The sequence below is a fragment of the Festucalex cinctus genome, chromosome 7 (assembly GCF_051991245.1).
Source record: "Festucalex cinctus isolate MCC-2025b chromosome 7, RoL_Fcin_1.0, whole genome shotgun sequence".
NCBI classification, from domain to species: domain Eukaryota; kingdom Metazoa; phylum Chordata; class Actinopteri; order Syngnathiformes; family Syngnathidae; genus Festucalex; species Festucalex cinctus.
In genome coordinates, this window is record NC_135417.1 from 15094785 (window position 1) to 15122155 (window position 27371).

The 27371-nt window shown below is 38.3% G+C and overlaps 1 protein-coding gene across 1 annotated transcript in view; it reads right to left on the bottom strand.

Annotated features, from left to right (window-relative positions):
* Positions 1-24690, bottom strand: part of zc3h12aa (zinc finger CCCH-type containing 12Aa) — a 315343-nt gene extending 290653 nt beyond the window's left edge. The window contains exons 1-4 of the mRNA XM_077526148.1: positions 24480-24690; positions 24352-24394; positions 24123-24268; positions 6620-6720 (exon numbers count right to left, since the gene is read on the bottom strand). The gene's annotated coding sequence lies outside the window, so the exon portion shown is untranslated. The remainder of the gene's footprint in view (positions 1-6619; positions 6721-24122; positions 24269-24351; positions 24395-24479) is intronic.
* Between the last annotated feature and the right edge of the window lie 2681 nt (positions 24691-27371).

The following is a 27371-nucleotide window of genomic DNA, read 5'->3' on the forward strand; positions in this document are numbered from 1 at the left end:
GACACAAAGCAATCCGAATCTCGCCTCAATTGTCATGCTGACATGGAGGTTGTGATAAATAATGTCACAAACGTCGCATATGAGCTGCAGATCACAAGTGTACACGCTAAGAGCGCAAGAGCTATATTTACCACTCATGTTTGACTTTAGAGCGCAGTAATCCTATTTATGTTTGCTTCATATGCTCTCAAAGGTGATTCACACGACCATCTTTTCCCCCAGCATGCACAGATTGACTGAAAGGAAATCTACGGTATGATGTTTTTATGGACGTGGATTAAACCAGGGAACCTAAAAGTGGCACATGTACTGACGCGTTTATTTTAAAGCTGAAGAGTTATTGCTTTTGAATATAATCATTTCCTGATTTTTTCCAAGAGCCATGGCCAGATATTTGAAAGTTTAAAGACTGATTGGCATTGATGCTCGAGCGGCGAATAAAACATGTATTTGGCCTCCTCTATTTTGGACGGCATTCAAAATCAATACGATTGTTGTTTCGACAGAGAACAATACCTAAAAGTTTAAAGACTGTTTGAGTTGTGCTGCAACTCGAGTGTCGAATAGAATCATATCTTGAGCTGACCATGGATATTTCAGATATCATTCACAATCAATAATGCTTTCAAAGTTTAAAGATTGGTTGAAATGTGGTACTGCTCGAGTGCCGAATAGAAACATGCATTGTTTTGCCCTCTGCTACTTCGGCCAACATTCAAAATCAATTTTTTTCCTGGTTTGACCAAAAACAATATTCCCTGAAAGTTTAAATATTGATTGAAATACGTCGTTGCTTGAGTGCTGACTAGAAACGTGCACTGATCTGCCCACGGCTACTTCGGCCAAAAGTTTGAAATCAATGTTGTTCTATCTTAAACCGAGAGCAATAATCCAAGAGTTCAAAGATCAGTTGAAACCTTTTACTGCTCCAGCACCGAAACGTGCTAATCTGACCTCTGACATAATTTAAAATCAATATGAGTCCGCTTTTACCAAGAACATTAATGATCAATTGGAACGTGTTGCTGCTCAAGTGCCGAATAGAAACATCACACAAACTATTACGAAGCATTGTGATGGTTAAGAGGTCAACTTGTGAACAGTCTCGCTACAACCATGATTGTGTGGAAGCTTCAAGATCTGTTGCTGCTGCTCGAGTTCTGAAAAGAACTTCTTGATTGGATCATGATCTTTTTTTTTTTTTTTTTTGCACAGTCGGTTACAGTTATATCTTGAAGAAAAAGAAACTTGCTAATCACGGGACGTACTGTATACTGGAAGGAAACCCGGAGGTTATTTCTATTTTCATTTAAATCATTTTCTAATTTTGATGGCGCCGGCCCTTTGAGGATTTAATTGCTATGAATATTAATGTGGATTAGCGGCTGCGGCTTTGCTTAAAAAGCAGCAGTTCTGGCTGTTGTTCTTAGATAAAGAAAATAGTTAATATGTTTTATTATGTGAAAAAAATGAAAGTGGCAAATGAATGAGGGGGAACTTTGTGCCGTTACTGCAGGGCAGCTCTGGAAAACAACAGATAAAACTCACATTCTGACAGATAGGCCTGCCGTTTAAATGTCTTCATTGTTTGAGACAAGTTACTGTAATTGTTTTGCTTTTTTTCGTGGATGACTAAAAACACACAGCTTTTTTTTTTTTTTTTAATGACGCACAATGTTTTGGTTTTTGCCATTGCTTTTCTTGTGAAAGTTTCTTCTCAAAAACTTATACTTTCTGATAGTCATGACTTTGTTCCATACAATTAGGACATTTTTCTTGTACTATGCATTTTTTTCATAAAACAATACAGAACTATTATCCTTATATTTCAATACATTAACTGTTCTAAAGTTTTTCTTTTTAATCTTGAAAATGTTGACTTGTTTACTGGCGTAAATTCATGTACGTTGTATCAATTATTATATATATACAATGTGTCAATGGCAATACGCACATGATATACATTTTTGCAAAACTTGAAAATTTAGCCTTTCATTCCGATCTCAAATAAGCCTTCAATCTGTGTTAATCCCGTTTTATGATATAGGACGTTAAACACAACCAAGCAAACATCTCTCACTTTATCCGCCGCAGCCCTAAAATAGCGAGCGACTCGGGTTTAGCCTCGCGTGGAGTTCAAGCGATCGTCTGCGTCCAAATTTCCATCGTTGTCGTGATGAAGTCTCCAATACACACACGGAGAAGAAGTCCTCTTACATTATAAAAGATGATCGACTCCACTCTTGTCCGGCCATTGTTTCACGACGTGCACTCGTAAATGATCCCAAACCAATAAAAACCATCATTACCGCAAAGAACATTGGGCGCGGAATTCTTTTAGGGGGGACTTTATCGAAAACGCGGCGGCGCGGAATAGTGAGAAAGAGTGATGCATGTGAAGTCGGGTCTGCGGCCTTAATGGAAGCTATTACAAGAAGAGCCGTAAATGTCAAATCCAAGTTGGGTGACTTACTCACAGAGATGTTAGACTTCCTTAAAACTCCACATAACTCTTCATTTTGTTTTTAGGGACAAACTGCAATGAATAACTACACACTATATATCTATACTACAAAATCTTTTATCCCTACTTACAACATACAGTAGTTGAAATTACTTTGTGTTAATGAACCACGTTCATTTTTTTCAACTTTTCAAATAAACCTTGTGCTGACCAGACACCATACGACAAATGTCTGTGATTTTTATCTTATGCATAACACAACCAATAAATGGGCAAACTTGTTACTTTGTTTTAATTAACTAATGTTGAGAACCTTAAAATAAACGGTGCTCTTTCAAAAAAAAAAAATAAATAAAAAAAATCACTCCATAGTCATCCAAATGGATTAAACATGTACTTTGTGTTAAGCCAAGTGTGGATAATAATAATAATAATAATAATAATAATAATATTTTTTTTTAAATCTGTTTGAATTTGCACACCTTCAGGTGACACCGTCAGGAATCGGGCGGACTGTTGCTACTTTATTTTACTAAACTAACTAAGTGGTGCCAGTGTTGTTAAATGAACACTGTTTTGTTGGCAAGTTACCAGGATAATATTTCTCTCAACACTATCAAGATTGGAGCCAACTGATTTTACTTTGTGTTAATAAATCCAAGTATCAATAATCCAGGTATATCACAAATCACTCAGTGGTTCCCACTCCTGCTACCAGCACATTGATAGGGCAAATTATTACTTTGTTTTAATAAACGAAGTACAGACCAACTTGGAAAATGAATCTTGTGTTTTGTCTTAATTGCATTATTATTTTTATTTTTATTATTATTATTATTACAATTAGTCAGTGATTCCCAACTCTACTCACAAACCAAAAAAGACTGGGAAGACTATCATTACTTTGCTTTAATATACCAAGCATGCTTTGTTTCAATATACCAAGGGCAGACATTGACCAATTACCCTTAATATAATATTACTAATTATTTCATGAATTTTATGACCACATCAAGTCACCACAATAATATTGTATCGCAAATTACTCCGCAATTAGCACTGCTCATGAACATCTCTGAAGAATGGAACTGATTGCCCTTTCTTTGTGTGAATAAACCAAGTGTTGGCAAACTTGTAAACTGAATGTTTTAACTGGATTAGATAATTACTCAGCGATTCCCACCCCCAGCTAACAACACATCACGATTTAGGCAAACCGTTGTTACTTTGTTTTACCAAACGAACTGCAGACAACCGTGGAAATATGATCTTTTGTTTTTACTGACTGTATAGTCATCTTGGTCATATACTGCATCATTGTTAATTTGTGTTAATATACCAACTGCAGGCAATCTTGGAAAAGTAATGTTATGTTATAAAAGTTTTGTTTTCACTGCACTGAGTCACAAACTCAGGTGTACAGTATAAAGTACTCTTTCTTCCAAAATATCCCATAATTGCTGTATCGGAAAATTAGCGTTGCATTGTTGTACCGCAAATGACTTCATGATTCCCACCCTGAGTGCACAACAGGGGATGAAACTTCATCTTCAGGCTGTTTTTCCCTTTGTGTCAGCATCCCCGCACACTACACAGAGAAGCAGCCAACTGTTCCCCAGATGCTGAGTCAGTGCGAGCTCCTAATTGGACGCTACCTCATTCTCGACACAAACGGCCGGCGTCGGTGCTTCAAGTGTTGCCGTGTCGCTTTGTTGACGAGCTTATCAGTGGAAGTGTGCCTTTCAAACGCGGCTCTCATCTTTCACTTTTGGTTTCTCTGAAGTACACCGCCATTGAAATCAGCAGATATCCTTGTGAAGTCCTGAGAAAAAGTGCGAGTGAGTGGAAAGTTGCAGGTTTTCGAGCTACGGCGGTCGAGTCTTTTGTTGCACTGCGACAAACCAATTTCCTCAATCTATTGACTCATCATTGCGCTCATTCAGGCCCATTTAAGCACCGGCGCAACACGTCGGAGGCTCTTTTCAATGTGGTGATATTTCTTATTAAATAAATCAATTGTCAAATTCCTCACCTGCCCGGCGACAAACGGAGAGCGATCACAATACCGAGCAGAGTTGTTGTTTGCAGGATCGAAATTGAAAGATTCCATTAAGTTACGGGCGCCTCATCGGGTCTGAATGATAATCACATTTTGGGAGGCTTTCTCATGTGAAGTCTCTGTGTTGTAGTCAGCTACGGGGCTGAAATTGAATTTGCTTCATTTCCTTTTCAGGTATCTAATTCCTTTGTTACCAGAGCTAAAGTTCCACACGTGATGGTGGGTGTGGCCTGACTAGTTCTGTGGAAACTTGATATGGATTTGCACCTCTTCGAAGCAAGGTTACCTATGAGAATAGTTACAACTAAAATGTCCACAAAATAAAAAAATAAAAATAAATAAAATCTAACTGAAACTACTTTTGTTGATAAACAAGCTAAAAGTAACAATAATTACAGCTTAAATGTCTGTTTTCATCATTGTCAATTACTTTCATACATGAGTTTTGGACATTATTTAAATGTGTTTATTTCCATATTATTACTTAGCGTTGTAGGAGGAGGAAGTTTCAACATTGATTTGGTTTCTCTAAATATCAGCTTTACATATGCCACGTCAAACACACTCTTTAAACTCCACCCTAAACGTCAACACAAACTTCAGCTTGACAGATGCTGTATGGTAGCACCAGCCAAAACTCAGTGGCATCACATTGTTATTTTTAGCCAAAAATAAATCAACTGAATCTGCACTGCTTTTTTGTTCAAGTGGACTTTCCATTTGATGGTTTAGAGCAAGTAGTCCTCTCCGATTGTATTTTTGCAGGGCCCAGCATTTGCCGTCTGATTAGTCCTGTCAATAACGATCTCAGCGTGCATTTGAGGTGATCCCGCAAAGTCTTTAGTAGCACTTTGTTTTACATCTCTCCAAGGATGCACACAATCCATACTTGGAAAGAAGTACAGGCTTGCAGCTTCCTGTGGATATACAGTCAATTGATTACGAGCTATACAGCTCATTGACTTACTGTTTAAGGTGGGGGGGGGGTAAAGAATGGCTTCCCTCTTTAATCCGGATCGCGAAGAATTCATTTTGCTGCTTTCTCCAGTTTTTTTTGTCTTGAACATTTTCATTTATTTCATTAAATTATTTGTCAATTGAATCATTGAAAATAAGACAAAAAATAATACAGCTATAATTGATTAGAAAACTTTGTGATAAATATTATTCTATTAGTACAGAATAAAAAAAATGGATGCAAGTGATTAGATTTAGAAGGATATGGAATGATGTGAAATGATATGGGAATACATTAATGGTGTGGAATGGGAATGAATGGGGGAGTTTTATGTTGGACGTGAATATTTTTGGCATGTCAATACCAAGGTGAATTAAATGTGCTGAATATTTTGAATTTCAAATGGGAACAATGATGAGAAAGATCAGTTTTGTTGAATGTGCCATTGAGAATGAATAGGGAGTATTTTGTGGGACTTTAATGTTGAAAATATTGAATTATTGGTCAGTATGAATTTTTGGCAAGGTGCACTGAATGAGCTGATTATTTTGAATTTAAAATGTGAACTATGTGAATCTGTTATGTTGGATGTCTCATTAAAGAATGGGGAATTTTTGGTTGAAAATGTAGAATTTTGAGGAAACTGAGTTTTTGGAATGAAAAAATAATAATAGCCTGCAAGATGTGAATTTTTGGAATTTGTTGCAATTATGCGACTCGGATGAATTATGTGGAAGTAGATGGATGTCAAAACATTGGGCAGAAGAAAAATGTGAATAACATTAACATTCACACAATGAATGCTTTCAGCGTTCACAAAATTCATTGGTTAAACATTTTTAAATAAAGTGGTTCAAAATAAAAACAAATTTAAATTGATTGTGATGAATGATTAAATCCAACAATTTTACATACCCATGTATGTTTTTTAACCTCACATACAAAAGGCCATGGTCCATCTGTGCGTTTGATAAATGCAATGCAACCCGTTTAAGGACGTTGCCTTTGTTGTTTTCCACAAATACTACTTGGTGGTATTTCTAGAAAAATACCCCCTGTTGCTTTTCCTACAACCTTTTTTCATTTGTCATTGGGCTTTTGGGCGATGGCTGCTAAGGCGACATTAATTGGGTCATACCTGAAATGCAGCGAGGGACTTCTGGTGGTGAAAGCCCGACCTCCTGAGAGAGTGTGCTGAATTCCGATAAGCGCTCCCACCGCATGGATTCTCCATCTTATCTGGAACCAGAAATAGGAGCGGCAGATTGAGTAATTTGTGGGAAGGTTGAGGAGCAATAGCTCAAGTATACTATACACCGACCCACGAAAGCCAAATCTGAAAATGTTTTCTTTCGCTAATAAGCCAGTGAGCCGTGGAGAACAAAAGGGGGCTAACTCAGTTATTGTCACTTTACAGGACGGTAATTAAAGGTTTTAAGGCTGCCACTAAAGGTTTAGTACAGACTTAGGCAAACTTTATGTAAGATGGTTGACAACATCCATTAACCTATACAAACATCCAGATGCAATGTCTGGATTCAAAACAAAAAAACAAAACAAAAAAATGAGTCGTCATTTATTATTAAATTCATTGACATGGCATTAATTGCGTTATATTTGGCTTTTTCATTCTAATATATGGATAGATGGTGTATTAGACCACCAGCATTAGCCTCTAGTTGCTAGCTAAACAGCTTCCAACCAGGTGGCTGCTAAAGGTGCCTTCCAGCCTTCTACGTTTTGCATCTTTTACACTCCCACTCCAAGCACTTATTTGGAAGACGGACGACACAATTAAGGGCACACCCATGAAGTATCGAATCAGCAGGAGGTGCGAGGGTGCTTCAGCCGTGTACAGAAAGAACTGAGTCTTTTCTTTTCGGGACTCCTTCACAACTCCGCCGGACCACCTGCCGTCAAATCTGATTTAGCGCAGGGGGAAATATTTCCTCCCCAGAACCCCGGGCTTCAGTTTTAGAAGGCCAGGCGGCGTTTTGTGAAACGAAGTAGGCTGCCAAACTAAACGGGTTGTCATTTGCCCACGTGGCGTAGCTATTGATTTACTGCTGTTGGGTTCCTGGAGGGGGGGCTGTCACCTAGCGGAAAAAAAACTCAAGAAAACCTAAAAGAGAAAAAGTGTCCTCCATTCAAACCTTCAGGAAACTCCACCACTAAAGATTGACACCAACAGGAGAGAGATAAAGGACAAAAAGAAACAACAACTTTACCGTAATAAAAGGACTATAGCTATGGCTAGCATTTAGCGATTGTCTTCTGTGGGACTTGTTTGAAAATTTCATTAGATGAATTCTCTTTTTAAGTAGTACTAAACAGCTTCTAAATGTCTTATATACGTGAGTTAGGAACTCTACTTTTGTATTACAGGTCCATCTTAACACTTTCTAATCATGCTACCCTTGCTACATATCAGCAACACCATTTTTTTTTTAGCATGTTGGCAATTAAGTTATCAAGTCCCATTAGCCCGTTTAGTACCTGTGAAAAGGGCATGCAGTAAAATCCTCATCTAGTTGCCTGAGCACCTTCGGTACTTGGGTTGCTATCTTGCTATACTGTATGTTAGCATACCAACCTCTAGCATGTTAGCATTCTACATATCTATGCCTATCTAAGGCAGCAATCTCCTGCCCAGTGCATATGGGCTGTTCACTTCCACATCTGCAAGTATTCGAGTCGTTTGTTGGGTGTACATGTGGCTGTTTGCTGAGGTATTTTTTTTTTTTTTTTTTTTTTAATTCTATACTGTGCTTCTCTCTTACAGGAGTATAGTCTGGAGCTGTCCCCCCCACCCTTTTTTTTCTGTCTTTCATCTGAGAAATTGTGGCATCGTTTTGGCGAACCGTCAGGCTTCTGATTCTGTCTCCCCCTGTTCGCCATTGTTTTTTATATCTCTTGGCTGGGTTGTAAGTGTTACTCTGTCCTTCTGACATGTGCAATGAAAATAAATTTGATTCCATTCCATATAATATTAGGCTGTCCGTTAAGGCAGGAGCTGCTCCCATATTAAGACAATAAAAATTCAAATAAGGTGCAAGAACAGGATTTAATGGCATTTTGCAAAATCTAAAGGTGTTAGTGAAAAACAAGACATAAAGCAGTTTGAGATTTATAGACAGCTTTGTGTGACTAAAATTCCTCGTAATCGTAATCAAAAAGTGCAAGCCTGAAACAAGTTTTTTTTTTTTTAATATATCAATATGAAGTAGCAATTCATTATGATTCATCACAGAATTTCTTGAGAGGTGCTAATTAATCCGCGCAAAGGATTTAATAACGGCATCTTCATTCATTAGGCGTCCACACAGAATCATTTGTAGACGTCTCATTTTCCAAATAATAATATGTAACGCGTTAAATCTTTTTTCACATCAGGGGGATCGTAAAAACGAAAGTAGAGCACGGCCCGCCGAGACCCTCCGAAGGTGCATCACCTTCATTCATTTACCAGCCTCCAATTAGTGCCAAGGCGGCGGCATCATCATCAATTCACGCGCTAATTGTCCTGCGAGGCTCACGTACATGTACTCGCCATCTGTGCACATCCTCTGACTCTGGAGCTCTAGTTCCATTTAAAAGCGACAGTCAAAGAGCTAATAATGTCTTTAAAACATGACCACTCATTCATGGCCGAAAGGTAAACACGGTGTCCTTTTAAAGGCAATGAATTGAAGTATTTTTTTTTATTAATATAAAAAGGAATCAAATGAGATCTTTCTAGCAGTGACTTTCAGAAATCAAACGCTGACATTTCACATTTATCTTTGAATTTTTCCCTCAAAAGTCAGTGGAAAAAAAGGTTAGCTGTACCAGCTATCAAGAGGATGAAAGTTTATTTTGAGTTTTGAATAAGAAAAGGTCCATTAAACATGTTTCAAATGTTTCTGAATTTTAACATCTTAATCCTAATCTGTGCTCTTACAGCTATTATGGTATTTTGTGTACTCTAGATGTCAACACAGCAGGCTACACGTTAATATCTACAAAAACAGTCCTGAGCAGTGGCAGTTTGTGCTTCATGCACCCATATCCATTGTTCTGTTGCATTCTACATTGTTATTTTTATTTGTGAAATGTTGAGATTTTACTTGTAGCTGTTGAATTTTAAATCTGTTCCACTTCTCTAAAAAGAAAATATCTAATACAAACGATTAAATATAGGGTTCTTTATCAAAAACCTGATTAGATAAATTACAGTTAGGTGGAGTATTTCGAATCTGTTCCTGTTGTGCTTTGTTGGAGGTGAAGTGTCTTTTCCAGGATGTCACATATCAGCCCAGAATCCAGTCGAATCACGGGTCGTCCAATCCCTTCACTATGAAATAAATGATCTTTTCATTTCTTTCAATCGCATCTGTCCCGGGTCAGCCAACCCCATTTCAGGTTGTCCCCTCTTCAATCTTTACGGAAAATGTCTTCCCTCAGAAAAAAAGAAAAAAGAAAAGCACTCTCAAAAGAGAATAAATCCTTTGAATGTGTTGATTGTGTCAAAAGAGGATTAGGAACAATAATGACGAGGATTTTCGTAGACTTGTATTTTTGTTCCAAACATTCACTCGATCTCCGAGTCAATGGGAAGTGAAAGGTGCAAGGGCGATAGTCTGGTATTGTTCTCATCGACGTTTGTTGGTTGGCTAGTTGGCAGGATGACGCAAAACTGACACAAATTGCAAGAAGCATCCGGAATTCAAATCGTAGTCCTATTCTTGTAATCTTGTTGTCACTCTCTATGAACCAGAAAGTAGCCTGCAAACTAAAATGAGCCTTTACCAATTTTGAATATTTTGCCTTTCATCGGTAACAAATTAAGTGCTGAATGTCATCAAAAAGATAAAATACCCCCCCCCCCCCCACACACACACACACACACTTTTTATTTTGTCTTTTTGCCATTTATTCTCATTAATGCAAACATTTGTGTTGACTTTTTTGGTAAACCGCAAATGGATTACAGTATGCCCCTTTTTGCGGATGTTTTTTTGTAACAGCTATTACAGTACAGTAACTCTATTTTAGTCTTTCGTTTATATCAAGTCTAACTCTGGTATCGACCAACATATGGCAGCACACTAGTTTGTGGTGGTGTAAATTTGAAAGAACAACAAAAGAGGAAGTACTGTATTTAGTACAGCCTAGTTTTTGTAGAAAATTATTGAAAGTCATCTGCTGTAATCCTGCTTTTTATGCCTACAGACAGGTTACTTTATGTATCTTTCTCCTGCATGATTATTGATGTATATTGTAAGATGATTGTTTGGGGGGGGAGGGAACGGAATTTGTTTACTGTGTTTACAATGAGGGATAGTAGACCCTTAAAAAATATAAAAAATAAAAAATAAAAAAAAAAAATAAAAAAAATAAATAAATAAAAAATAAAAAAGTCCCGTAATATAAACATTCCTGGATGCAGGTGGGAATACTGTAAAGTAATTTCAATGGTGGCGTTCTCTCACTCTCTCTCTCACACACTCTCTCACACGCTCACTCTCACTCTTTCTCTCACACTCTCACTCACACTATCACACTCTCTCTCACACTCTCACTCACTCTCACACTCACTCTCACTCTCTCTCACACACTCTCTCACACTCTCTCACACTCTCACTCTCTCTCTCTCACTCACTCACTCACTACTTGTATTGTAATGACAACATAATATGCTGCACAGGAGTAAACTGCCCCCATCTACTGCTGCCTTGTTCCCACCAGAGTGGCCACTGCTAATTGCTGAAACATTGCAGTTGAACAAGCAAACAAAAAACACAGCACAATTTTAGTACAAGCTCGGGAGAGGTCTCTAATCTTCTACCCTCTGCAGCAGATAGCAGTTGGTTATGTGCGCATGATGCATTATTAAGTACTTTAAAAGATACGGCCTTCGAGTTTGAACTCAGCGAACGTTAGAGAGAGGAGACGGCTGATAAAAGTGGACATAAAAAAAAAAAAAAAAAAAAAAAAAACTCCTCCCGCTCGGATTCCGGTGACAAGCATTAGAGCAATAAGCAGCAATGTCTAAAGGATAATGCTCGCATTAGGACTTGATTCATTCACTGTCCCTATTCATAGCTTCGGGCCATAAACGAAGCTATCACTGGTTCGCATTACGTCCGCCCCGGCGGAAAGCCTTTCTGCAGCACACATAGCATAGCATACATCATCAAACAAAAAAAGGCCCTGATTATCATTATCCTTTGCATCCAATCACTGAGATTGGCTGCCTAATACAGATGGTGCTATTAACATCGGTACTGGCATGAATCATTTCCAGTGTTGGACTTTAAAAAAAAAAAAAAAAAAAGCAACAAAGTGACCAGAGGGGATCGTCTTGGGTCGATTTCCTCACGGTGAACGTGTGAGCCAGAGACAACGAACGGTGGGGCCGCACACGCGTCTCAAAGACAATTATGGACGCGAACTTAAGGGTAGCAGAGGCTAATCCTTTTACCAGCCTCCCTCTAGGTCCTGACGCAGAGATATTGACTCTCGCTACTCTCGCCCGGCCCCAAGATTACCTATTGATTTGGCCTTTTGACAGTTGTTTGTTGGAAACTTAATCACAGCGACCCGCATTGTCATATGGAATTCAGTGTTGTTCAGTACTATTTGACCTTTCTGCTGTTTCCATTGAAAAACAATTTTACCACCATTTTAAACAAAATGAAAGCATACTGTTATTCTTATTGACTGATATGTATTTAATAAATGTCCACTCTAAGACAATTATACTGAGTCATATCATGTCCACTTCCGAGGTGGACTCAAGGTGAGCTGAGAATTTTGTTCACCTGAGACCAATGACAACAAACTCAATTCTGAGGGTATGGGTGGCAACGTGACAAGGAAATCTCAAGGTTGTCTGTTCCAGAATGAATATGTTCAGGTTTCTCAACGGCTACAATGACCTTACAGTTAAGGACTGTAACGCCACGTGCTCCCTTGGTAGTGTTGTTCGTAGAAGAACAGTATCTGTTCTAGATACGACTGTTTGTGTGCCCATTGTTCTCTTCTGCCTCCTCCTGGTCACTCAACCATTCTTTCCTGTTTTATCGTATCTACCCTCTATGTCTTACGTGTCTCCATCTCAACCCAACCAGCAGAGGCAGGTTGGGGGTGGGGTCGGGGGAGGCCGGTTTTGGTTGTAGAAGTTGTTCTTCACCTGTTCAAGTTGGCTAGGGCACTCTGAGACCGTCTTCCACCCCGATTGTGCGCAAATCTGCGTAAATCTGTCTGCCTACGCTCTGATCAAACTCATCAAATTCGCATTACACTACCTGCGCCAATAGTTAGATGTGGTTCCAGCAGGAGTACAGTTTAGTCAACTTTAATCCACCAATTTGTCATGATGCACCGGTTTTCAGGCTTGGCTGCAGCTGTGCCGTCTCGGACATTACGGCCTTAGTATATCTTTAAAATTGCCTTGACTTTGGCATGTTCCTCACATCCTGGGTTTTCTCTGGGGATTGATGTTGATGGACAATTCGGGATCCTGGAGTTCGAAAAAAAAAAACTTGAAAGACCGTAAAAACGTGACCATCTCTTAAAGGAACAAATTGCTGCTCATTAAAAGTTTGTAACATGGCGTGTCGAGTATTCCGGCTCAACACCAAAACAACTTCGACTTTTTGACTTTTGTTGTTGTGCCAGCAGCTGCCAGACACAGAGGCTCCAATTCCCTCCCAAATATGAAAGAATCGAACTGGAGCGTTTGCATAGCTCGCGATGGGCCAGGTGCACACTGCTGGAATATTCATGTTTTCGACTTTGACAACTTTGTTGTAGAAACTGAAAAAGTTGAAAGAAAACTCACAGGGTCATGTTTGGGTTTTTAATGAGATGTCTGAAGCAAAGCAGCACCATCTGCATTGCAAGACGATAATGTTTCATGTTACTTACTGACTTAATGACATTTGTGTCTGTCATAGACAAAAATAGGCCTATGATTAGAGTGACACACATGGAATTGAACTCTTCCCGATCATTAAACGTGATTATTAAGTGCAATCAAGAGCCCCCTGCTAATCAATGACATTAGCATCCAAGCGTAAACGAACGTCTCGCACCTGCTCAAGAGAGCGCACCAACTCTGCAGGGAATTATTTTTATCGATCAACCAATCGGATAGATCATCTCCGTTAAAAAGCAAAAGTCCTTGACTGCTGCTCTACAACGTAGGAAGGTTAGAAAGATTTGTCATAAAGATTACTCCACCGATCAAAGCCTTCATTTAAAAAAAATATATATATATTTTTATAATCGACCAGAAAATGTACAGTCAATAATTCCCTCTGAGGAGAAAAAAACAGGAAGTGCAAATAAGAGTTCGTATTTTGGAAAATCTCTCATTCAATGTGCATAGTTTTTTGATAATGGGGGCATACAGTGTACCCTTTTGTGGTTAGGGGTAGCAATTAACATTATCCTCATTATTATTAGTATTAGTAGTATTAAGCTGGAGTAGTAGTAATATAAACATAATTAACATGTTATATAAAATATATTATCACATCGTGGTTATTGTTGTGATAATCATTATTGTTAGCAGTATCGTTGATTTTGTGGTAGTTGCTATTATCGCCGTTGTTTTATAGCTATTGTTTTTATTGTTATCGCTATTGTGTTGTCATTTTCCTTGTTAATAATGTTGATGTTGTAATTGTCATTGTTAGTTATTACTAGCGTTTTATTAGTGTTGAAACAATAAAATAAACTAATGTGGATTAGCCGTTTTGTAGCATCCCGAAAAATATTATTTTATGTGAATTCGTAGATTACAGTACAGGTGAATTTGTGAATACCAAATGGAAACTATGAAGGTGTCCAGTGTGCACATATCTATACAATAAACTCAAGCAACATGTACATGGCAAGTTTTGGCAAACTTCTACAGAAAGAAAACAAAGGAATAGCTACAGCAATGATACATTTTTCTCTAAATTGAAAGAAAGAAAAAAACTTAGTCCAAAGAAAGCAACAAAAAAAGATTTAATTATGATGGAAATAATATAACAAAACCAAACAAGTGAGAATATGTTTAATTTAGGCCTATTTGAAGTTCTCAAATGCAATCAAAAAAGGTGCCCATCACTCCCCGGAGGGCTCGTTTACTTCTAAATGCAGACGGGGTGTGCGGGGTGTAATGAAAAGTCAGTTTGGAGATATCTGTCCATCTCCTGCCTTGGAGATTACAGCCATGACAGGTGTTGTGGTGAAAGGGCTTATAACACCTGCGAAGAGATGGCAGGCGGATAAAATAAAGAACCTTCCCGACAGCCAACAGCGCAAAGAACATTATTTTTTATCGCTTTTTGGGTTGAGGCTAAAACTGACAGAGATTAAGAGGGATTGCGTTCTCCATTTACTCACAATAACAATTTAGCTTTAGCTTTATCTTTGCTGTCCGACCTTGTAAGTTCAAATTCTGCCAGTGTTTAGTTTTTTTTTCCTCCCACATAGTGTTGCCTCAATTGGCCTAGCTAGCACAAAAAAAAGGAATTGGCCAATAACTAGGAGTGCGCACTGTTTAAAGCTGTGAAAAAAAAGTTGACTTGATGATTCGACCACAAAAATATGTCGAAACTAATGTGTAAAAGCTTCCCCGGCACTATGTGACAGCATCCACATTTTCATACGGCTCCCAAATGTCTCATAAGAATCGTGATGCAAATGTTAGAAAAGAGGCCACTAAATGATGTGATGTGATGTGATGAGAGGCGAAGAAAAAAAAAGAAAAAAAGTAAGATGTGTTTCATTTGGTAGCAACGATATTCGACTTTGCACTGGTATCCTCATCATGTACAACCTGTGCTGAAAACTGCTGTGTTACATCATGATTTTGCTTATTTTTCTCCATGCTACTCTTTGCACGCTGCGTCTTTGGTGCCCAACTTTAAAGCAAACGACTTATCAGTGTTCTGCAGGTCCTCCACCTTCACTGGCGCCACTCCCATCATGGGGCCTCCAGATGATGAGAACGGGTGAAGGAAGCAAAAACCGGACAGCAAAAGGAAGAAGAACATAGGATGCAAACCGCAGTCCAAAATAGCACCGGCGCTGTAATTCTTTGATTGTGCGAATGACATCCGTATCACTGTATCACCAGCTTGTGGGATGTTTCATGTGTAACAGTGGAGCGAGCGAGTGGGGGTGGGGGGCAGGTATTAAGGGGCCACCCGCCATGCGAACTCATTGCCATTCATGACGCTCGGCAGAGCTTGCGACAGAAGGCTGGCAACCACGTGCCGCCCGTGTCTTGCCAGTCGCTCAACACAACATTTGTATCATTAACCAAAACTGGTGCCGGCTAATTGCCTTGCTGTCATGTGTTGGCTGCCATTGCAATGATGCACATTTGGGGCTGAAATGTGAATTTGGTCACACGCATGTTGCTGGGTGACTGCATGAATCGGAAAGAGCGTTGCTGGAAGGTGTTTGTTGTTGTGGCGTATTGTGACAGGATTCTTCATAATCCACTTGAATGAGATCCAGTGCAAAAGTTGCAATGGGAGTAAAACGGTAACTGTGCTCATTTTTTTTTAAAGATATCTGCATTAACTCGTGTTTAATTGATTTTCCCCATTGAAATGAATAGAAATACATTTAATCTATTCCAGCCACCCGAAAGATACCATTTTTTTGGTGAATGTGGGCATAAGGAGGCGTTTGCAACTTTGTGCCAGATGGTGGAATGGAATGCAGTCGACTCCCAGACAATTAAAGCGGCTCCCCTCATTCCAATTAAAATCAGGACAGTGGAAGCACATATTGAAAAATAATGTTTTAAATGAAAAACCATATTTTATTGAATCCATCCATCCATCCATTTTCTTGACCGCTTATTCCTCACAAGGTTCGCCGGGGGTGCTGGAGTCTATCTCAGCTGGCTTTGGGCAGTAGGCGGGGGACACCCTGGATTGGTTGCCAGCCAATCGCAGCATATTTTATTGAATAAAATATTTTTTGAATATTTTTATTATTTACTTCTATGAATTACTGTTAACATTTAATCTCGATTTTCAAAGCATTATAAAATTGTCTTTGTGTTTAAGAGAAAATATTTTGACATTTTAAACTGAATATTTTTATATATTTTTTTTTTCAATTTAAAAATAAATATTTTTAACATTCTTAATCTAAAATCTTCATTATTCACACTTTTTAAATGTTTGATGAAGAAAAATGAATCACTTTTTTTTTTATCTCATCTCTTAAAAAAAATAAAATAAAAAATTAAAAAACAGTTCACTTCTCAAAAATTTAATCTTAATTTGGGGACAATTTTATTTTTACTTGTAAGTATTTATATATTTTCGGCACATTTTAAAATGTTTTTTTTTTTTTTTTTTTTTTTTAAATCATCTTAAGAGTAGCTTTTAAATGTACCATAATAAATCTATGCCCTTCTTACTCATTATGTGTAGAAAAAAAACTAATGTTGCTCAATTTGTTTCTAGAACTATTCTTATGTCGTCCCATACAATGGCAGAAATGGGGCAAAGAAACCAGGAAAAGATGATCTAAATACTCAGAGGGAGGATATATTATTTAAATACATGAGAATGAATAAATAGATAAATAAATAAAATTGTATGTATTCGCTCAAACGGCAAATGAAGACATGCCACATGCCAAGTGAAGTGATGTGACAATTATAACGCAAGGTGGCTGGGACGTCAAAACGCCCGGCGGGGTTTTTGCCTGAATCAAAAAGATAATATGGGTCGCTGTTGGTGCGTTCTAAATTTGACGCCTCTCGGGGCGCAAATTAGCAAACGCACTCCCACAACGGCAAGATGCGCTGCTTCAACATGAAAACAATAATGAACTTGTTTCTTAAAGTTCATTTTTACAGTGTAGTTTGTAGAGAAGGAACAATACAGTCGCATAGTGGGATTCAATATACCGGTAGTTAGAGGTTATTTAAGGAAATAAGGTCTTCATGTGGGGAAATGTTTGTGCAGAATCAGGAAGGCAAATATTGTCATTATCATCCTTACCAATTATATCACTTTTGTAAAGGTACCCTATACTCCCAAAATTAATGTTTATTTTTTGTTTTTAAGTTGTACACTTCACATGTAATTTTTTTTGGCAGTTAAATTGCATATCTGTGCTTTCAATGTATCATAGTTGGACTATGCGTTCTGTTTTATGCCAGTGATTCTCAAAGTGAGGGAATCATTATGCATGTGCCAATAAAACAATAATAATCCAACATCATATTTAAGCACAGCATTAATATTACGGTGGCTTACAATAATATTAAATATACTTGTTTGGAAATTTTTATGACTTTTTTTTAGATTGTGTCTTATTGTGTAACATTTTATGAAGTGATGAAAGAGGTGCCTGTGGGCTGGCTGTTAATTCAGCTGTTATTCATTCAGCAGTCATACCGATTCAACATATCATTGTTCTCTTTTTTTTTTTTTTTCTGCGCGTGTGCGTTTGAGTTTGTGCTCTTTAATACAACTAAAACCTAATGAAAATCCCATACCCTTCACCTTAACCGGATACTTCAGAGTCCCGCCAGAGTTCTGAGGTTGTTCGGAGACCAGAGGAAGGATCAAAAGAAAGAATGATGAAGCAAAGTGAAATCCAGCACCACCAGACACCACCTGCCACCCAAAGGGTTACAAAACCAGAATCTTTCACCAACCGCAGAAACCGCTAAATTCCAACAGATTAGGGAGATCTCAAGAGACCAGAGGAAAAACTAAAGGAAGGAAGGATAGATAAAGCAGAGTGAGATCCACAGACACCAGCCCACTGATTCAGTAACCAGTGGGAGAAGAAAATTCTGTTTGAATTTCAGTAGATGCTGGTGTGGCGGATATGGCACACATGAGAACCTCTACCAAAGAAGGGAGCCGTCGACCCCGGTCCGAAAAGGCAAGCACAGATCCCTGCACCCTCTACTGGTCGTTTGAGGCTTCAAACTTGCTTCTGTCTCTCATCTACTGACAGCTTCAAGCAACAAGAGAGAAGAAACTTCCTAAACGCTAAATGGCAACATAAAGATTTTATGTTTAAATATAGCTGAAGTTGTTGACACCAGAAAAAGCTCCATTAGGACAGTACTGAATTATTTGTACTTTGTTACCTCCCACCGCTGGCCAGGAGTCAAGCTAACCTCAATGGATTAGTTTTTCTGCTGTGCTTTTGTGAATTTTTTTGGCTTAATATGAGCTGTGATTAGTGTCAAAATGCGGAAACAGCATCGCTATCAGGCCAGGTTTTTTTTGGTGCCGTACGGTTAATCTATAAGAGCAGCTCATGCCTATACGTCCCCCGCCTCGCCCCCTCCCGTTCAACAAAGGCTCAACGGATGGATCGCCGAGGCTTAATTTAACACCGCAAACAATGGCGAACGGCGACAAATAGCGGCGGCCGTCTCGCGAGCTTATCGGCCTGAGCGCGGATTACAAGGGAAATGAATCATTAACACTATTGCCACTCCAATGCGGCTAAAGCATGACTGGCAGCTCGGGGTTTTAGGGAAGGGCACGCAGGAAGGGGCGGAGCTGGGAGGTGGGCGGTTGGATGGGCTATTGATGCCATGGTATCAGATAAGAGCTGCAGGATAGTTTCTGAATACTCTGAAGGAACGAAAAGTGAAGGAAATAAAAAGGACAGACGCACCTCCAAGGGTACTTTAAAGAAAATAAATACTTTTTAATTATTTGTACAATCGCACACTATTTGTTGACATTTCACCAATTTTTTAAAACTGTTTCCTTTAAGTTTGAAACAAAAATACTAAAAAAATTAATACAATATAAAAAAAAACTTAAAAACAAATAATTTACATATTATTTGATTTTTTTTTTTTTTAAATGTGTGAAATTGTCTAAAAATGGCATTCTCTTCTTTAAAATGTTCGCTTCATAAACCGCCTCTCGAAACTCCTCGCAGTTTACTTTTGGATTTCAGAAATGAACACAACAACGTGACGACATTGCACCCCGCGACCCGTGTTGCCCTCTCCTAGTATGACACCGGGTCGATTTTAATGGCTTTATGGAAAATACTGCGGAAGGCACGCCGGTGAAGGGGAGGGGATCGCGGGTCACGGAGGGATTTGTTAAGTTATTACGGCGTCTGGAGCAAGGCCCTTATCGGCACCTGCCACGTCTTTGGCGGACCCGGTGGGATTGCGTTGACCCTGGTGGAAGTAATGGATATTAGAAAATCTTCCCTGTGTGAAGGTGGAGGGAAGGGGAGGACGGGGGAGATGGGTGACGGAGCACGGCGAAGGCAGCGAGGCGGGAGAAATGGATAGAAGCTCAAGGACACAAAGCTACATTGAGGCGGCACTCGAAACTGTGCAAAGATCTCCAACGCGGTGAAAAGGAGCTGAGGCCGAGATCTGACCTAGTATATAATGGTAGACCATAATTTTTAAATCCCAAGCATAAACATTGCCCAAACACCTTATGTCATTCAATTGTGTCCCATGGAATTTTTTTTACAATAATCCAGCGCCCTACACCAGTTTCACCTATTCACATAAGATGTACGAAAAATTTTCGGCTAGAGGACCTAAGCTCAAACTTATCAATTTGCTCAAACTCCAGGGGCTACAAACTTCGACGCGGGAATTTTCCCCAGTGGGTTTCAATCAGAAGCAGTAAATGTGACGCTAAGTTTAGGACCAAAGCACTATTGGGACAATAACATCGAGCGGTTCCTTCAATCAATTCCCCTTGAAAGTACCATCATAACCAGAAAGTCTCAAGAACCCAATGCTCAAAACTCTTCAGGATTTCAGCCATGTTGGGCAAATTCAAAGCACTTGTACAAGAAAATTTCCCTCACAGTGCCCCAAGTCAGAAGCCGTTACCTGAGACCTGAAACTTAATTGAGCCAAAATATATATTACAGAGGAAAAATCCCAAAGACCACCAAAAAAAAAGGTCACAAAAAGTATGTCTGTGAAGATCTCATCTCAATTTACTAAAAAATAACTTATTCAGTGTGAAATCTGGCCATGTTTATTTAAATGCAAGGTCATTATTTTGTTGTTTGAATGGAAACAGGTGGCGTTTCGCCATATTGTGGAAGAGTATTCAGATGTTCTGCCTGTCACTATATGTCACAGGCATTGATACAGCACATCAAATGATGTCTCACAGCTCCTTGGTTGGGAATTATTGACCTACAGTGGTGGGCAACACTAAATCCTAACGGGGTTTTTTGTGCCTGCAGGTCGACCATTTTGATTTGAAGCAGCCATTTTGGGCATAGTCCATGACTCGACAAACTCGGACTAGTGGTGGTTGCCCAAATGAACCAAAATCAGAAGCACCACCGGTTTCGATAAATGACACAAAAGTGAGTGGGCATTTCTCTCATACCAGGACAGGGGCATGGCTCAGTGGTAGAGTGGTCAACTCCCAAACGGGAAGTTGTGTGTTCGATCTTCAGCCCTTGTGTCCATGTCAAAGTGTCCTTGAGCAAGACACTAAATCCGTGTGAATGGATGAATGATAAAGCGCTATTTTAAAAGCAGTCCATTTCCCATTTAGGACACATTAGAAAATGTGAAGGACTCAAGCCCGAGTTTAAACAAGAAGCCAGACATTTTGGTTGACGTTTGTCCTGTCTGTTGTCCTGCACCTGCTGTGTCCACCCAAGCGACGGTCCAGGCTTAATGAAGATGGAACGTTTTGGTGTCTTACATTCATGCAGGCAGACGCGGAAGGCGCTGGCTTTCTGACAAGTGCTTTATAACCGCCAGAGTCGGCCTTCACAAGGTCAAAGCCACAAATATCGGAGCTCGTTTTCTCAGGAATGCACTTCGGTCATCTGCCCGAGCCGTTTTATTTTTCATACATCCTCACGCGAAGCAAATCAAAAGCAAACATAAATGTTTCACAGTGTCACATTTCCTGTTAGGAGTTCCGAACCTCGCCCCCACTCCGCCCGTTTTTATTTTTTAGCTTTTATGTTGATGATGCAGGCAAATTCGCAGTGACATCCAGCGCAAGAAGCGTCCGGGATGGAAGCAAGACTTGGCTAAAATAGAGCGAGAAGATGCGGCTTTCTTTATCAAGGAGGACATTTTAATGTTGCTTCTGTCATCACGCATCCCCACCCGAGAGGTTCAGACGTGAGACGCTGCAGCAACCGGCCTCAGCAAACACCCCACCACCACACCTCGCGTGTTATAACAGCCATGCTAACCCCCACAATGATCACTTATTGACTCTACGCTGAAGCTCAGGCTCGGGTGGAAGGTGGAAGGCTCACACTTTGGGGTGAAGGAGAGAAGAAAAATTATCCAACAGTAAATAGATGAGTTTGATAAAGCTCCCTAAGAATAAGTCTTATCGCTCGCTTTCAATTTGAAACAGCCGTGGAAGAAATAGGCCACTTGCCACTCAGGGTTTTAATTAAAAACCTTTGGCTGTGTGTGGGCGAGCTCGAAAAAAAAATTGTCACAGTTCATTTTGGCTTGAACAATGGTTTAACTTTTTTCTTTTTTTATTTAAATTTTGACACTTAAAAAAAACTGAGTATAAGTCACACTAATGAAGTTGATGTTACCAAATAATTTGCACTTCATTTGCCTTTTATTTTTTTTATATTTAAACATGTTTTAACTTAATTTTCACAAGTTCAAAAAATACATATAATATTCAGAATTAAACTGATTTGTTCATCTTTCCATTTTGGCAGTATTCTTTTTTAAATAAAAAAAAAAACACTTTAGGCAAAAGGTGCTTGTCTGATTGTGTCTAATCAATATTTGTGTTAAATGAAAAAAAAAGAAAGTATTTTTTACAATTAAAAAAAGTCAGACCTCGATGTTTAAAAAATGTAATTGCTCGGTTTTAGGTTGTTTTTTTTGTTTTTTGTTTTTTTAATTACTTTTTCCAAACAGCTTTAATGAAAGTGCAACTAAATAAAATTATTGAATTATTTTATATCCACACTACTTTTTAAAAATATTTATTTTTCAATTTTACAAAATAACACATTAATTTAAAAAATTTGTGGAAAGGACTGTGGGCTATTTTTACGTTTTGTTAAATAAATAAATACATAAATAAATACATAAATAAATAAAATACATAAATACATACATTTTCAAAATGTATTTTACTATTATTTTGTCACTTTTTAAACAACAACAAAAAAAGAACTAATTCACACTTTATTTTTGGCTCTTTGGCGTAACCCTGCTGGGGGATTTTCTTTTTTCTTTTTCTTTGTGACTTTCACCCATGTGTTTGCACTCATCATGGAGGTTTCACGGGTGAGTGTACAAGTGAGATGGAGACAGAGAGGGAACCGACTCGACCTGGTGTCTATTCATCAGCGCGGGGGCCCCGGCTCACGTCGGGCCCGAGCAGATAAGGCCGCCTGCTGTCACAGCGCTGGAAGTAATGACCAGGGGAGCTCTCGCTTTCTTGTCGGATCGCGACTCGTCCCAGGCGCCGAAAGAGACGAGAACTGGAAACAGAGCGGGGCTGTCGGGTCGCTGAGTGATAACGGCTTGAATGAGGACCAAATATTGACTCGGGCCATCTAGTGCTTATCTTGGAAAGTTAGTCTCGACATCGGAAAACAAGTAAAAATGTTCACTTGAATGCGGCAGCAGTAAATGGTAACATAACAGGGTTGATCTATTACAGGCTGCTGAACGTTCAAACACTTTCACAATCAAATGAAGGTAAAAATGGAACACTTTTCAGGACCACACATGGAAAAGTGATGCAACGGTGTTTTTATCAGTCAAAACCCAATGTTTTGATGTCAAGAAACATTTTACAATAGCATTATTGTAAGCAATTAGTGCTCAATCCCATTGAAAGTGGCTTGGGTGGGCTGTGAACAGGTAGTAAAAAATTGCATGTATTCAGATTTTTTCAGAACAGTACTGCGGTGTACCAAGTTCCCATACAGAACATACAATATTTATTAAATGTCAGGAAATGTTACTTAATTGTGCTTTAGTCACAAGCTACTCTGTAAAAAAATAAAGTGCAGCTCTGCGTTGGCTACCAAATGTTATAGTCAACAAAATGCTTTTGATTGTATGCCAAACTTTTTTGAAACTACTGCATATTTAAAAATGTAACATTTTGTGGGCTATATGTATTTTCAGTGCCTATTTTTAAAATTCTTTACTGTTCCTAACGCAAATGTGATTTAAAAAAATAAATAAATAAATAAATAAATAAATAAATAAATAAATACCACCAACACAGCTGTGTAAAACTCGAAATTGTCTGGCATTGTCCATGACTCCATTAAAAAAAATAAAAAATAAAAATAAAAAAATCCAACACAGATGTCTGTATCACAAAACATCAAGCAAGTAACCACTTGCAGTCATCGAGAAGTCCCCCATTCAAGCAAACTCATGCTAACACAATAGCAGCAGAAACGAGCAGCAATCAAGCGAGAGAATTTCAGGATTCACCTGCACCAAGACTGCAACATCGTGGACAAACACTCAAAGAGCATATAAGCGCGATGACAGCATAGAAAGCAGTCTTATTTGACAATGAGGCCAACAAAAGCGTCAAGCACAATGGTAGCTGCAAACAATGATGGCAGCAGGTACCCGGCAGCCATTCCAAATCCCTTAGCAAGAAGACAGCCAAGACTTGACTCACCTATTGTTCATGCAGTTCTCAGCCAAGGCTACTTGTGAATGTGTCACCGGTAAGGCCTTCAATGCAGAGACCTCCAATGTCCTGGTCCAAGAAGCCTTGTGTTCACAAAATGTCAGCGTACTTAGAACTTTTGAAGGGGCAGTTTGCTATTTAAAAAAAAAAACACACACAGTGTCAATTATTTGCCTGCATTCCTGGGTAGTTTAGTAGCCTTGCACTGACATTTTACCTTAGGCTTCAGGAGCTTTACCGAAGCTGTGATTGATATCCACCTTGAAAATGAAAAAATAAATCGTTTGCCAATATCTGGTCAATGGTCATAAGACTAGCAACAGAGGCAGAGTAAATATAGCCTACCTTGGCCTTTGAGAGGATTCACAATTAACAACATTTCCGCTCGGCAGATAAGTTAATCACTTCTTTTCGACTTTCAATTGATAAAAATAAAACTACAAATCAATAACAGTGAGTGTGAAAGTAACTCAATTTTGAATAACTCATGCTACCAATGTAGCAGCTGTGGCTAACATCATCTTCTTTACAGTGCTAATGCTTGCTAAGTCAGAAGTCGGACTCTTCCGAGTTCAAACCAGGAAGTGTGCATGGGAACGCCCCCTTGAACGCGGAAATCTCAATTTTTTTTCTTTTTTTTTTCAAACACACAGGAAAATAAACTTCTAATAAATATATATATATATATATATATATATATATATATATATATATATATATATATATATATATATATATATATATATATATGTATATATGCATATATATATATATATATATATTTATATATATATATATATATATATATATATATATTTATATATATATATATATATATATATTAGGGGTGTTAAAAAATCGATTCGGCAATATATCGCGATACTACATCGCGCAATCATCGAATCGATTCAATAGGCGGCTGAATCGATTTTTTTTTGATTTTTTTTTATTTATTTATTTTTTTTAAGAGCTCAGAATTGTTCATTCGGTAGTCTTACCGATTCAACGTCTTATCATCATTGCCTTTTATTTATTTATTTTTTTGTGTGTGAATCGATTTTTAAACTTCCATTTTTAATGGAAAAATATTCAACAAAACGTCTGACTTCGGGTTAGGATTCACACCTTGAGCATGGAAGAATGTTATATGAACGGAACATTAAGCCTTAATATTTTATTTTAATGCTGTTCAAACATGAAACAGATTACAACCTCTATAAGACTGAAATTTCAGATAAATAAATAATACATTTTCATATAAATCTTACACTCTACAAGCTTACTGATTAGTATTTTCTAAATTTGAATGAAAAAAAATCGCAACAATCGACTTATAAATTCGTATCGGGATTAATCGGTATCGAATCGAATCGTGACCTGTGAATCGTGATACGAATCGAATCGTCAGGTACTAGGCAATTCACACCCCTAATATATATATATATATATATATATATATATATATATATATATATATATATATATATATATATATATATATATATATATATATATATATATATCTGCGATTGGTTGGCAACCAGTCCAGGGTGTCCCCCGCCTACTGCCCAGAGCCAGCTGAGATAGGCTGAGATATATATATATATATATATATATATATATATATATATATATATATATATATATATATATATATATATATATATATTTATTTATTTATTTATTATAAAGCTCACATAAATATAAAGTTTTACTTGCTATCTTGAGGTGTTAGGGAACTGCAGCTACATTCAAATCTTGCTAGCAGTTAACATCAAAAACTCCGCCTTTCATTGACTGAAATGTATGTAAGTAAGTTGTACAAAATGAAATGACTCTTAATATTCATTTTGATAATGAATTAACCCCGCCAAAAATAATAGTATTAAATATAACATGTAATGTCTTATTTCACGGAGCAGATTCAATGACATAATTGATCGACGGAGAAAATTAAGACTTTACAGCCGATCACCGATGTTGCATAAAATGCTAAATATCATCCAATCCCCATCTAGCCGATCAGATTGATTTAAGTCTAGTTTTTAGGCTGACACAAAGCACAACACATTCGCCATAAATCATCACATCAAATAATTTTCTGAAATGATTCCATGGATGGGGAAAATCTCGAACCTGCAGGCCCCGTTTCTTATTGCGTTATCGTTCGCAGAGCCAGAAAAACAGAATGGTCCTATTTTGACAATGGAAATGTGGAGATCTCTTCAAATGTAAGGAGTGAAAGTAGAAAGTTGTCAGAAAAAAAAATACTCAAGATATTCATTTTTGAGTTACAGTACTTCATAAAAATCTTTAAATTTCAAGAATGTTATTTCAGCAATGTCAAATTAGGTCAAATTTGGAAACATTAATATACAGTATAAGGGCACCTAAGACTCTGTTGGAAATTGCGGCAAATTGCATATTATGCCTCCTTTTATCAATTTTAGCAGGAGAACCCAGAAAATGGGAAAGCGGAGTGTTATCAACGCCATTTTTGTGGTTTTTGTTTAAAGCATTTATCTTGGTACAATATGAACAAACGTCTCCAACGGGAGCACATTGCTTGTCTATTCTAAACTGGCGAGGTCGAATTCCCTCGCCAGCGATCGTATCACTTCCAGATTGAATTGGCTTCCCGCTTATAATGTACGCCTGGAGGGGGGGAGGTCCCGCGGACCCTGAGCCAAATCACATCAAGTCCTTTAGCTTCTTGTGGTCTTGGGAAAACAACATGCAACAAACAATTTTTCCCCAAGCCTTCAAGCCCACAAAAATATAACAGTGAACAAACTGCAAAGCCAATCTGAGTTTAATAACAAAATAAAAAATAAAAAAAAAAGAAACAAATCTAATCCCGCCAGTGTAGTTTTGCAGACTGGAATGAATCGTCTCCCATCTGTCTCGAATTGTTTGGATTGATGAGCACGGCTGTAATAGGCTCCAATGTTCATTTGTTTAGTATTGCAAAGTGCTTATTGTGTTTGTGCAGCTCTCAGGCGAGCCGCCATGGTAATCCGCGCCGCCTGGCAGACGAGCAACGTGGGACCTGTTTTTGTGTGTGCGCGAACGTGTGTGTGTGTCCATAGGAACATTGTAGATTTAATGAAGTGCTGTGACCATCAGCACACACTTTCCATCCCGCCGTAATTAATCGACATGGTCTTCGCCCGGTCACTTTGCGGGAGTAGTTTTGGCCTTGTGTTGCGTTGCGTCTATTTGCCAAATGGGATTTTC